Source organism: Nuphar pumila, chromosome 8 (genome assembly GCF_984573655.1).
Source record: "Nuphar pumila chromosome 8, dmNupPumi1.hap1.1, whole genome shotgun sequence".
Classification (NCBI taxonomy): domain Eukaryota; kingdom Viridiplantae; phylum Streptophyta; class Magnoliopsida; order Nymphaeales; family Nymphaeaceae; genus Nuphar; species Nuphar pumila.
The window spans coordinates 35,988,549-36,003,038 of NC_143256.1; the positions used below are offsets into that span (position 1 = coordinate 35,988,549).

Genomic DNA, 14,490 nt, shown 5'->3' on the forward strand with positions numbered 1-14,490 from the left:
TCGATGGAAGAATTTGAAGCATGTTTGGATTGGCTTGAAGTCAACCAACGAAAAACGAATTAGACTATTTATTGGTGGAGTAAAGATGTGTGTGAGATTAAGAACATTTATTGCATAGAATAGCGCTTCAATCAAACAGAAGCAGAAATCGAGATCATATGGCGAAATCATGATGGGGCCGAAGAGCAGTCACGTGATCTCAAAAATTGAGTGTTGTTGCTTAACCCGGGAAGCGAGTCGGGCGACCCCACAAAAGAGTCAAGTAGCACAACAGTTCTGCAACCAAGCGTACCACATTGGAACAATCTTCAGTCGAAGTTCGGACAGCCACCACCAACAAGTGGTGGTCTGTTTCCCTTTGTCGTTTCACCCTCTTCTTTGTCCCAGATACAGATCAACGGAGGGTCAGCCACTGGCCACACCTTGTCCGGTGACTTGGCACAGGATAGGGTCAGTTGTCGGGACACCAACCTGCTGGCAAGAGCCTTCCCTGCCTTCTCTTCTTTCCAATCGAAGAGAGAACTCCAAAACTGCCCTGCCATCCACCACACTCACCCATCACCTTCACCTTCTCCTTCTCCTTCTCCTTCTCCTTCTCCTTCTCCTTCTCCTTCTCCACCCACCAGCCAACCACCAGTCCATCCTCTTCCATCAACCCTCTCTTTGTTCCCCTCCTCTTTCCAGCAGCCACCACCATCACCTCTTCTCCACCCTCACCACCATCAATTTTTTTTCTTCTTCATTGTCCACCTTCATCATTTTCTCGTCGTATAGCTGACAAATTTCGTATGGATGTATGTGTGGTTCAGCTTGCACAGGAAAAGGGGAGAGAGAGAGAGGAGATGCACAATTGGCTGGGGCGGCACTCAATCGCTCGACCTCCAAAACCCTGAACTTTATAAAACAAAACAGATATACAATGATCCTTGTAATATCAGAGATATTACGAGAATGCCATTAATGAGGTTATATTGAGCATGTGTTTCATTTAACATGCGTATGGATCTGAATCCAGATCCATACGCAAACTGTATTTTAACACCCTCCCTCAAGTTGTACGTGATTTTGGAGCATGTACAACTTGCTCTTCAATAGCCAAAATTGACGTCCTGTTAACCCCTTGGTAAACAAGTCTGTCACTTGATCTTCTGTTCGAACATGACATAGTTCTATCTCCTTCATCTTGACTTTCTGCCGTATAAAATGTTGATCAATCTCAATGTGCTTTGTTCTGCTATGCTGGATAGGATTACATGCAATGTTTATTGCGCTTTGATTGTCACATAAAAGAAATGATCGAATAATTGTCTCCCCAAGATCACTCAATAAATGTCTAATCCATGTGGCTTTTGTCGTGCCTGCAGCCATCGGTCTGTATTCAGCCTCTGTACTCGATCGTGCCACTGCCTTTTGTTTTCTGCTGCTCCAGGACACTAAATTGTGCCCAATATATACACAATATCCAGAGACAGATCGTCTCTCATCTGGATCCCCTGCCCAATATGTGTCTGTATAAGTGATGAGTTCATGTCCTCTATGCAGATTATTATTCTTGTGATAAACAAGTCTGTCTCCTATAGTTCATTTTAAATAGCGTAGAATGCGCTTCACAGCTTCCATATGACCCTCCGTTGGAGCATGCATAAACTGGGATACTTGATTGACAGCATAAACTATATCAGGTCTGGTAAAGGTCAAGTACTGTAACATCTCCACGAGACTTCTATACGTTGTAGGGTTGACACAAAGATGACCATCTTCAGAGCTCAGCCTTTGATGTAATACACTAGGAGTGCTGACTGGTTTGCAATTCGTCATCCCGGCTCTTTCCAAAAGGTCAAGAGTGTATTTTTGTTGCATGAGTGTCAATGTGTCTTGTTGTCTGTCCACTTCCACACCAAGAAAATACCGCAACTCCCCTAAATCTTTCATCTTGAAAGTTTTCATTAAAAACTGCTTCACGTCTTGCACATGATTATCTTAGCTCCCAGTAATCACAATGTCATCAACATATATAAGAAGTATAACAATGTCTGTCTTTTGGTAAATAAAGAGTGAGTGATCCAGAGAGCATCTTCTAAAACCATAACTCTGAATTTGCATAGATAAACTTTCAAACCAGGAACGGGACGCCTGTTTCAACCCATACAGAGATTTCCTTAGTTTGCACACCCAGGCAGTAGGATCCTTCTCGGCATAACCAGGAGGTTGCTCCATATACACTTCTTCCTTTAAAGTTCCATGCAAAAATGCATTTTTAACATCCATCTGGCTAAGGCTCCAACCTCGATCGACTGCTAGGGATATGATGACACGAATAGTACCCATTTTGACTACCAGACTAAAAGTTTTATCGTAGTCTTCACCATGTTGTTGTGTGAATCCTCGAGCAACAAGTCGCGCCTTATATCTGTCAATACTTCCTTCAGGCTTATACTTTATTTTATAAACCCATTTTGAGCCAACTACATTCTTTCCTTCTGGCCAAGGGACTATTTCCCAAGTCTGGCATTCATAAAGAGCTTTCATTTCTTCATTCATAGCTTCAGTCCAATGACGGGATTAAAGAGCTTGATTAAAACAAGTGGGTTCATCCTGTTTTGTGAGCTGAGCCATAAACAACTGGAAATCAAGGGAGAAGGTCTCATAACTCACTCATCGTTGAATAGGATGCTTAATGCGTGACGGCCTTTGAGCCGAATCATTGGCGATGTTTTCCACATTCCTCGGCTCTGTATTTTTGTCCCGTCTAGTGTATATCTGTCCAGAGAAGCGTTCTACTGGGGGTGGCTCAACTGAAGATGATTCAACATGCATCTGTGAGTCATTCAACTCCCTACTCAAGCCGAAAGAAGGACAATTTGTTTGACATGTTTCTCCTGTATTAGCAAAAAGATATGCGCTCATCCATGGATCATATACTTCTAATTCTCGAGATGGCAACGCTGCAGAGTCATTGACATGAAAATTTCGTTCGTCAAAAACAACATTTCTGAAGGTGCTAATACGTTTTGTAGTAGGGTCATAGCATCGATAACCTTTGTATTCATCTGCATACCCAACAAATCTGCACTTGACAGCCTTGTCCTGAAACTTATTTCGCAGAGATGAATCAATATGTACATAACATACACAACAAAAAACAGGCAGCTCATCGTAAGAGGGATGTTGCCCAAATAAAGTATAATAGGGAGATTTCCGATCCAAAAGTGCCATAGGAAGACGATTTATGATATGAACAGATGTGTGAAAAACTTCTGTCCAGAGACTAACGGGCACATTGCTATCATGTAACATGCTCATCGCGCTCTCGACAATATGCTTGTGTTTCCTCTCTGCAACCCCATTTTGTTGAGGAGTATGAGGGCAAGAAACCTGTCGACTTATTCCTTTATCCCGAAGAAAGGCAATAAACTCGTTCGATGAATACTCTCCACCATCACATTGTAAATGCACAATATCACAAGCAAACTTTGTTTTGACCATCGAATGGAATTCCCGAAATATTTGAAAAACTTCATGCTTGTGTTTTAAGAAATATATCCAAGTATAACGGGAATAGGAATCAATAAAGACAACATAGTAACGACTGCCAGAAAGAGAAGGAATAGGTGTGAGTCCCCAAACATCGGAACAAATAATCTCAAATGGCTTTGAAGCTCTTTTATTTATAATATGAAAAGGAAGAACATGGCTTTTGCAAAGTTCGCATGAAGAACATTTATTATTATTATCAAAAAATGAACATAAACTAGACTTTGGAAGGAGACCATCAGATACAAGATTTTCAACGAAACCCCGACTACAATGTCTCAAACGACTATGCCAAATATCTGGCTTATTACAATGAGATGAATTAAAAACTTCCAATGAAGGAAAAAACAAAGACTCTGAAGGCGAAGACACTGAAGAATGCTTGGACGACTTCAGCTGGAGGACTGGGACTGAAGGCGAAGACACTGAAGGAATCTCCTTGAAGACGTACATGTTTCCTTGTCGCTCCCCCTTAGCGAACGTCTTCTTCGTTCGTAGATCCTTAACATAAATAGAAAAAGGAGTAAATTCGACGGAAGAATTCATATCGTCAACAAGTTTAGCTACAGAAACAATGTTCTTTTTAATATTAGGAGCAAGAAAGACATTGGACAAGTGAAGTGAGTACTTTGACATAGGGATATGTGCATTGCCAGTATGACTAATGGAGTGATAAGTTTCATCTCCCGTAACTATACTACCTTTTTCAAAATAAGGCAATAAGTGAGATAACTTACCCGCATTACCCGTAACATGTGTGGCGGCACCTGAATCAACATACCATTCGCCTTGTTCATTTTGCTTGATCGTCTTCTGTGACAATGCTGATAACAAAAGTTGTTGCACATCTGTGGATGGCATTTTTGTGTCCACAGTAGTAGCTGATTTATTCTCAATTTTGTTTATTTTTCCTCTATTCTGTAGATTGAACCAACAATCAGCTTTCACATGTCCTCTTTTGTTACATAAGAAACAAGTGGGCACTCTCCTCTGATTCTCTGTATTAAAAACCCCTGAAATATTAGGTGTAAGCAAGATACCACGTCCTCTCTGCCCAAAACGTCTGCGACCTCTGCCTCCTTGATGCCCTCTATTCCCTCATCCAAAACCTACAGAAATGTCCATGGCCAAAACTGAATGAGGACGAGCTGATTCATTTCCTTCTGCCCTTTGTTTCATAATCATCTCATGCTGGAGAAGTTTCGCTTGAAGGTCGTCAAAAGTGGGCAAGTGAGGAAGGCATGATAAAGTTGTGGTAAACATGTCAAAATCAGGACTCAATCCATTGAAAAGTTGTTGAACTTTATCTTTATCTACAATAGCACTTCCAACAACAGCCAATTGATCAGTAATACTCTTCAAGCGGCCTATGTATTCCATGACTGTCATGGAGCCTTTCTTCAAACTTTGAAATTCATTTTTTAAGTACATAACTCGGGCCTCTGATACCTGAGAGTATGTTTGAGACAGCTTACTCCACAGATCCGCCGCAGTGCAATCATCTGAAAGAGTAACCAACACTTCTTGAGAGAGTCTTGACGTAATATAAGCAACTAAAGACTGATCCCACTTCCTCCAAGTTGTATACTCTAGATTCTTAATAGAAATGGTAATTGCGTCACCCTTCTCATCCTTGGTTTCCTGCAAAATAAGTCGTGGTGGTATAGAAACTAAACCATCCAGATGTTCATCGAGATCCTGACTCCGTATAAAAAGGAAGGATTTGCCTCTTCCAAGTCAAAAAATTAGAATGAGTAAGTTTTTTTGTAACGAGCTGACTCAAGAAATTTGCAGAGGGACCGGATGGCGATGAGTAATCCATATCAATGGGACAATGAATAAGCAAACAAAACGAATGGAAAGAAACAAACAGGTTTGAGAGTGTAAACTGTTATAATCTGCCTATAAGCGTTGCACAGGGAACACTAAAATAGCAATAAATGAAAGGAAAATTTTCTGGAATCAAAGAGATTGTTTGTAATTAAAGAATGAATAAAAAAATGGTGACTACAATAAAAAAGGATCAAATAGGCTGCAATCAGAGAGGGGAACACTTATAAATGAGGAATGTGACAGACGTTAAGAATGGATGAATCAAGAAACGATGACTGACAGTCGTCGATGACTGCAGCAGTGTGGTTGCAGTCGTTGATGTTGAGGAAAGACTGACAGACGTTGATAAACGAGAATCAGCAAAAAAAAAATGTGAAATTAGGGTTTCACGTGAATCTCGATTCAGCAATAAAGAAAGGGTTTCACGTGAATCTCGATTCAGCAATAAAGAAGATGCAGAAATCGATATATAGGATAAAATAAAACCCAAAAATGAGGGCAAAGAGATATATATATATTTTTTAGGGTAAAGGAAAACCCAAACCGAGAAGAAAGGCCTTTAAGAACAAAAATCAATATTCAGAATTTGAAGAGAATATCAAGAGAGAGAATGAGAGAAAGAAAGATGAAAGAAGAGAAAACAGAATATCAAAAGAGAGGACAGAAGAAGAAAGAAGCAGCCAAGCCTTTTATCTCACCTTGATGAATAATCTAGAATCAAATGTGCTCTCTTACTGTGTTAAACAGGTAGCGCCACCACCATAGAAGGAGAAGGAAACTGTTTCTTCAGATCTCGCTGAACACGCTGGTTCTTCAGATCTCGCTGAACATGCCTCTAATAGGATTCTGCAACCCCGAGCTCTGATACCATGACAAATTTTGTATGGATGTATGTGTGGTTCAGCTTGCACAGGAAAAGGGGAGAGAGAGAGAGAGGAGATGCACAATTGACTGGGGCGGCACTCAATCGCTCGACCTCCAAAACCCTAAACTTTATAAAACAAAACAGATATACAATGATCCTTGTAATATCAGAGATATTACAAGAATGCCATTAATGAGGTTATATTGAGCATGTGTTTCATTTAACATGCGTATGGATCTGGATCCAGATCCATACGCAAACTGTATTTTAACAATAGCCACCCTATCGACTTATCACCATGGCCACCCCACCATGCCCAACACCATCCCTTGGCAGTCACGATCCAGCCGGGTACAACAACAGCCACTAGCCGAAAACCGACAGGTGAGTGGTCATCGATTATCCCTGACCAGTGGCAACAACGGCATCTAGTTGGTGGGCCATTCAGTTGGGCTGGACGAGGGAAGGTGATGGAAGGGTTTTGTAACCCTAACTCGTCCCCAACTTCTCCCTTGCCCATCGTGAGTGAAAGAAGGTTGAAACAAACCGGTTCACCTCACTAAAACCCTTGAAAATACCACCTAATGCCCTTGAATCAAAATCTAAACCCGATTTCATCACTTCAAACTGAGCCCCATCACTCCATAAGCCTTTTCACCCTAACACTGACCCAAAGTTACGCTAAGATCCATCTAAACCAACCTCAATAAACCCAAACACTTTCCTGTAGCTACTTGGACTTACCCAAATCCTATTTTCTAATCAAATTTTGGAACCTATTAAAATGTATTGTATAAAATCATAGGTATATAAATATATTCAAAAAAAATATATGTATATATATTGGGTTATGTAATTTGGATATTTGACCAGGGGTATTTTGGTCTTTTCATACATGTAATATATGTTGTCCATTAGGGACAGTTTTGGGTCTTTATATGTTATTTTATTTTTGGAATTTATATAATTTTTTAGGGGCTCTATGGTCAATAAGACCATAGAGTCAGTGGGGGCTCTCCAATGGTCATAAATATGACCATTAGGAAGCTCCCAACCACTATACTGGGAGCTCCCCAATGCTATACTTGGCTCCTTCAAATGTTATGCTTTCTCTAAGCATTTGAAATAATATTTTTATTTATTAGTTGTGCTCTTGCTCTCTTTTTAGAGACTTATGTGTTAGCCCTTAGTGGCTCATTTGTATTTGGCCCATAAGTGGCTTTTGCATTTGTGTATGCGCACATTTGTTGCCTCTTTATGGCATTGTGTTTGTGAACTTGTTGTTTCATTACATAACCTACCCAAATACAAATGCTACCTTACCCATTTGACCAAGAAACCACCCAAGCCTACTTAGATCAAGTAAAGGTACATTTGGGTCCTATTGATTTTAATTGGATCCAAGTGCATACAAAAAATGAACTTTTCTAGTTTGATCCATATACTATACGAAGAATCCATTTGTCTCCCTACTACACCAATCATCAAAGGATCGAATCATCATTCTCCACTAGGATCGGATTTCATCAGTGCTAGTGGACCTATATCTCTTAGAAGTTGCAATGGTTTGTTACTTCTTATGGGTAGAGAGAAATTGGAAGAAGTGCATGCGAGATACAGACTTGAGGGCAAGTCTTCTCCAACCCGGGGAGAATGATGCATGAGCGAAGCAATGCAAACCGAGTCTAGCAAGGTCTTGGGATGGCAGTGGACCGGGGGACAACGGGGCTCCGCCCCGCCTAGTCCCGTTTGGACCGGGGATGAAGGGCATGAAATGGGGATGGAGGCGGGGATGAAGGTTAAAATCTATCCCTGTGCGAGGATGGAGGCGAGGATGGACTTACGCTTTTCCCCGCCTAGCCCCACCCCGCCCCGTCCCCAATCCTTCAAGGGATGACTATAGACTAAGGAGAAACGGGGCCCCGCCTCGCCCCCGTTTGGACCGGGGATGGAGGACATGAAACGGGGATGGAGGCGGGGGTGGAGGTTAAAATCCATCTTCGTGCGGGGATGGAGGCGGGGATAAAGGTTCATATTTTGAAACGGGGCGGGGGTGGAGACCTTGTCCCCCGCCCCGGTCCATTGCCTTCCTTAGCAAGGTCCATTTAGATTTATCTTAGATTTTAGGCTCTTTTATTTATTATTTGGATGTTGGATATCTTGTGTTTGGATATTGAATCATATCCATACTTTAGGAAAAATCTTATCTTTCTTAAAAGGTGATAAAATAAGTTTGTTTGTTTGTTTAGAATTAGGAAACCTCTGTCTTTAAAAGGATGAGAAGGCCAAATGTCAAGGCAGAGTTTTGGATTTGAGACAATTTTCAATTTTATCAAATTTCTTTTTATTTTCAATTATTTTACAGCAATTTCCTTGAATTTCTTGCTTTCTCCTAGATAATCTCGTAGTAGTTCGATTTTCTCGTAAATCAGGCTTTTGATTTACGTTACTATGTCACACAAACAATTTTCTTAACATGGATGGGCACCACACACAACATGAAACTTCCTGAGCACAGCCAAATTCATGCCCAATCTTATTGGATTTATTTTGCATCTGCATAGTTTTTTTCATGTTAAAATTTGTCATCGATCATGTTTATTTCAACTTTTAACTTGGATATATTAGGTAATGCATATTAATCATGATGGTTTAGAATTTTTATTCAAGAACTTGCACTTTTAAGAGGACATTCAAGCTTTATTGTTTTACATTGTGAGTTTTAAGCATGCATGTGTGCATGTAAATATTACCGTGTGTCCTTGTTTTCCAAGACTTTTGGGTCATACCGAGCATATCCATGTCATAACCCATAACCATGTCCATGCCTAAGTCATATAGATGACAAACATGATAATTTTGGTAGAAAAGGAAAATGTGATTCACCTTATCTAGAATCCCGAATCAATTCATTCTATTCAATAGCCAACAACTTCCTTCCTCTTCTGCCTTTGTTTTTCATTTTAATTTCATGTTTTTACCTTTCAAGATGTCGTTAAGCATACACTACAGATATTTACGCCAAATTATCCCTTGTTTCCATCTTGAATCACACTTCCAAACCAACACCACTGGCAACTGTACATGTACCCACAACCAGCATATAAAAGAGCCATACCCGGTGTAGTCCCCTATTCCAGGGTGCTAGGGAGGGGGACAGGAGCCGGTCCTAACCTTCTGCTTTTTGCGACATGTGGCCCCGCCAGGACTTGAACCCATGATTTCTTATTGGCAACCCAAGCACTTTACCACTGCACCAAGCAATGGCCCTCAATCCTCAACTAGAACATATAAATGAACAAGTGCACTTAAAGAAATCATATGAACAGGCATACTCACAATCAGGGAATTGCAATCAGTGTCCAAATTAGAGATTCAACCATTAACTTAGAAAAGATCAAAGACATATCTTGATATACGACAGATGCTGAAATGATATCTAAAAGTATATTTTGATAAGCAACTCAGGACTGTCTAAGACCACCATGGATTAACTAAGATGAAAGCACAAAAGCTTCACAAGTGGTCTAAATACTTATTTCTATGAACGATCACAACCACAGAAAATAAGTTTAGTGTAAACATTAACTTTATGTATCCACCTTGAAGGATGACTAACCACAATAGTCAGTATCAAAAGAAAAACAATCCAACTCTAGAATAGCTCTCTCCTACGCAACACACAAAAAGAGATGTATGTTCATGTTAGACCCTCTGGAATTTCCAATGTAGGTTGTTCGGAAGAAGGCCTGAAAGGTAGGTCCGGATTTTCGAGAGACAGGAATTGCAATTTGAGCTCGAAGGACTCAAGAGGATAGAAAATGTGATTTTTGAATCGTAGACCTTTGGTACTCGTGTCAGGGGTAGTGAACCCTGCTGGACATGGTGGGGAAGAGGTCTAAGGTTTCTCGCGGTTGTGGTTAGGGCAAAATAGTGAAACAGGTTCTAACGACTAAATCAGGCAAGTGCGGTTTGGACTCAGTAAACATTTCGGGTACGGGTTTCGGTTCAAAACTGAAAGGACCTGGTTCAAAGGTTCTAGGGTCACCTAGGAACGTGTATAAGGGTCTGGGATATGTTTTAAACACAAGAAAAGACTGTTGACCGTCAAGGGTTACCAATTTAGAGAAATTATGCATTTTGGGTTCTTAGCAGGATGCGGTTTTAGGTTTCAGGGTCTGAAAAATCAGTAAAAGTTATTTTAAGGCTAAGGAAGAGTTGTAGGGATACCTTGGAGGTCTGCAGCAGGCTGGGATGGAGTTCCCCATGTTCTAGAACTCGGACACACAATCTGCAACACGAAGACGTCACTCGGCAAGCCGAGACAACAAAAACACACGATCCAGGATGCTAGGGGAGCTTGAGCTCCTGAAAGGGGCTGGATATCCAACCTGAGGTGGTCTAGTCCACCGAGAACCAAAAAGGACCAGAGAGAGAGAGAGAGACGAGAAAGAGAGAAAAAAGGAAAAGATGTCAGAGAGAGAAGTTCTGAGAAACTCAATTTATTAATTAATGCTTAAAAGGGAACCCCAGACCTCTATTTATAGATGGGAGGCCTAGAATAGAGTCCATATTCAATCACCTAATCCATAAGCATAAAGAATCCTACTGTAAAATAAAAACTGAAAAGGGATTTCAGAGTCCTTCTGACAGGACTCCTTCAATTGGAAGTCTTAATTAATTAAGAGGGTATAATTAATTAGCATGTGGTTGAATCTCTTTTGCCATGGTCTCACTCAATGAGATGTTTCTACATCATTTGATCGTACTTCCACAGTCTCTTTGTCTTCAAGATGGCAGTGGGTTTGGGCACACGGTCTTCATCATGAGGTACATCCACAACCGTTGGAGGTACACCATGGAACGGTTTGAGGCGGGATATGTAGAAGACATGATGGATCCTCACCTGTTCAAGAAGTGTCAAATGATAGGCCAGTTTTCCTATCTGTTCTTCAACTCGGTACAGTCCATAGTACTTGGGCAGGAGCTTGAAGTAGTCTTGGCCCATAAGAGTCTTTTGTCCTTGTAGAAGATGCACTGAACCCTAGATAGAGAGAGAGAGACGGCTGCACAGGAAGAGAAAACTCGATAATCGTTATTAGGGCCTCTCTCTATGTTAAATAGAGAGAGGCTTAAAAGCATAATTACAACCAAGCCCCATTATAAAAGCAAAATTACAAATAGCATCTAATATAAAAGGACTTCACTTAAAACCACTTATTCTCAACACTCCCCCTCAAGCTGGAGCATAGATATCAATCATGCTCAGCTTGTCACAACATTTTGAGAAATTTGGTCTAGCAAGAGGTTTTGTAAACATATCTGCAACTTGGTCTTCCGACTTTAGATATTTGGTAGTGATATGACCAGCTTGAACCATATCCCTTACATAGTGGCAATCAACCTCAATGTGCTTTGTTCTCTCATGAAATACAGGATTGTTCGCTATATATGTTGCAGCTTTGTTATCGCACATCATGGTCATGGGAGAGGAAACCTTCACCTGAAGATCATCAAAGAACAGTACGAACCCACATCAATTCAGCAGTTGTTTGGGCCATAGCCCGATATTCTGATTCTGCACTCGACCTAAAAACCACATTTTGTTTCTTACTTCTCCAAGAGATCAAGTTGTCTCCCAAGAACACACAGAATCCTGTGGTAGATTTCTATCCACTACAAATCCTGCATAGTCAGCATCAGAATAGGCCACTATCTCCAGAGTTCCACCTTTCCTGAACAATAACCCCTTTCCAGGAGAAGATTTTAGATATCTGAGAATCATAATAGTTGCATTCCAGTGTACCTCAGTTGGTTTGTTCATAAACTGACTAACTTTGCTTACTGCTAAAGCAATATCCGGCCTGGTCACAGTTACATACAGTAGCTTCCCTACTAGGGAGCGATAGCTTTTGCTATCAACCAGTTTTGACCCTTCTTCAGACAACTGAACTTTATGGTCCATGGGAATATTTGCTGGTTTAGCTCCCAACATTCTCGTTTCCTTTAATAAGTCAAGAACATACTTCCGTTGAGACAAAACCATCCCTTCACTGCTCCTGACAACTTCTATACCCAGAAAATACCTGAGTGAACCAAGGTCTTTTGTAACAAAGTGTTTTTGAAGATGAGCCTTTGTGGCTTCAATAGCTTTCACATAATCTCCTGTAAGAATGATGTCATCCACATATACCACCATAACAACTATGTCAGAGCTAGTTTTCTTTATAAATAGTGTATGATCTGCTGCTGACCTATTAAAGCCAAAGCGTGACATCACTTCAAACAACTTTTGAAACCATGCACGAGGACTTTGTTTCAAGCCATAAATCGCCTTTTTCAATCTACACACCTTCTGACACTCCCCCTCAACCTCGAATCCTGGAAGTTGTTGCATGTAAACGGTCTCAGATAAGTCCCCATATAGAAATGGATTTTTCACATCTAATTGGTACAAGCTCCAACCATGCTGAACAGCTACTGAGAGAACAAGTCGAATGGTACCCATCCGTGCAACAGGAGAAAAAGTTTCAAAGAAATCAATACCATATGTCTGAGTATACCCTTTGGCTACTAATCTGGCCTTGTACCTTTCAATAGAACCATCAGATTTGTACTTTATGGTATATACCCATTTACATCCAACAATGTCAGCATCTGCTGGGGAATCAACTAGATCCCATGTATGCTGATATATTAAAGCATTTATTTCTTCTTGCATAGCCAGCTTCCAGCGAGTATCAAGCTCTGCCTGCTGATAGTTCAGAGGAATAGTTTCAGCAGATAAGGCTGAAATAAAAGATTTCATCTGATTTCCAATTCTGGCATCGGAGACAAAATGAGATATGGTATATAAGGTACATTGTCGTGTCCCCTTTCGTAGAGCAATAGGCCTGTTATCATCATCATGAAGATCACTATTGTCAGTAGAACTTACCTCAGGGGAAGAAGAAGATGAAGACACTTGCAGAGGTGGATCTCTACGCACATATACCAATGGAGGATTATGAAATCTGGAAGAGGATGAAGTTTGTTTCGGGAATAAGGGCACGGATTCCAAAGGAAAAGGAGGTATAGGTAATGGACAAGACTCAGCTGGATCAACCTGCAGTGGGGAACCGGTACTAGAGTAATATGGAGTGGATTCCAAGAAAGATACATCCGCACTGACATACTCTCGGCGAGAAGTAGGATCATAACATCAATATCCCTTTTGATTTTTGGGATAAACTATAAATATGCATTTTGTAGCTTGAGCAGCTAATTTATCACGGTCAGGGCCAAGTTTGTGTACAAAACAAACACATCCAAATACTTTGGGCGAGAGGGAGAAGAGGGGGGTATTGGGTTTTAGGATATGGATTGGAATTTGATCACCCACAGAAGATGAAGGCATGCGGTTAATCAGATAGCAAGCAGTTGTAATCGCATCACCCCAGTATAACGCAGGAACATTGGATTGAATCATAATGGTCCTGGCAACATCAAGCAGGTGACGATGTTTTCGCTCAGCCACCCCATTTTGTTGAGATGAATAGGCACAGGAAGTTTGGGGTTGGATGCCATTATCTTGGTAAAATTGTAACAGACCTTTTGATTTAAACTCAAGAGCATTATCAGTGCGAACAATCTTGACAATAGATTCAAACTGAGTTTTTATTTCAAGAATTAAAGATTTGATAATACTTGGAACGTCGGATCGTTCCTTTATTAAAAACAACTTAGAGAAATCATCAATCCTAGTAGGAATCTTACTAGGACCACATACATCTGTATGAAGAAGTTCAAAGACTTTATTACTAGACTGACTCTGACTCGAAGGGAACAAACTTCGATGATGCTTGCCCAGCTAACATGCTTCACACTGAAATTATGTGGTGGAAGGAATCTGAGGAAAGACCGAACGGAGCTTTGACAATGAAGGATGACCAAGACGACTATGCCACTGAACATGACTGAATGAATGTTCCACTGCAGCATGAACAGTACCCATTGGATGATGTAGGTAGTAAATTCCATTTTCTTCATAGCCTCCACCAATCTTCTTCCCCGTCAGCAAATCCTGAAAATGACAACCCATTGGATCAAATATTACTCTACAGTTTTGTTCTTTTATAAGGCAACTAACAGAGAGTAAACTTTGAGAAAATTTTGGAGCATGAAGAGCATTTTTCAACTATAATAAGGAGGATATAGAAATATTTCCCTGACCAACAACCGAGGAGGAGCTCCCATCGGCTAATGAGACTCCAAGCTGA

The 14,490-nt window shown here is 40.7% G+C and overlaps 1 protein-coding gene across 3 annotated transcripts in view; it reads right to left on the bottom strand.

Moving 5' to 3' along the window:
* The window catches only part of LOC149829902 (putative E3 ubiquitin-protein ligase ARI8), a 74,988-nt gene that overhangs the window by 51,271 nt on the left and 9,227 nt on the right, over positions 1–14,490 (bottom strand). The gene's annotated exons all lie outside the window — the stretch shown is intronic.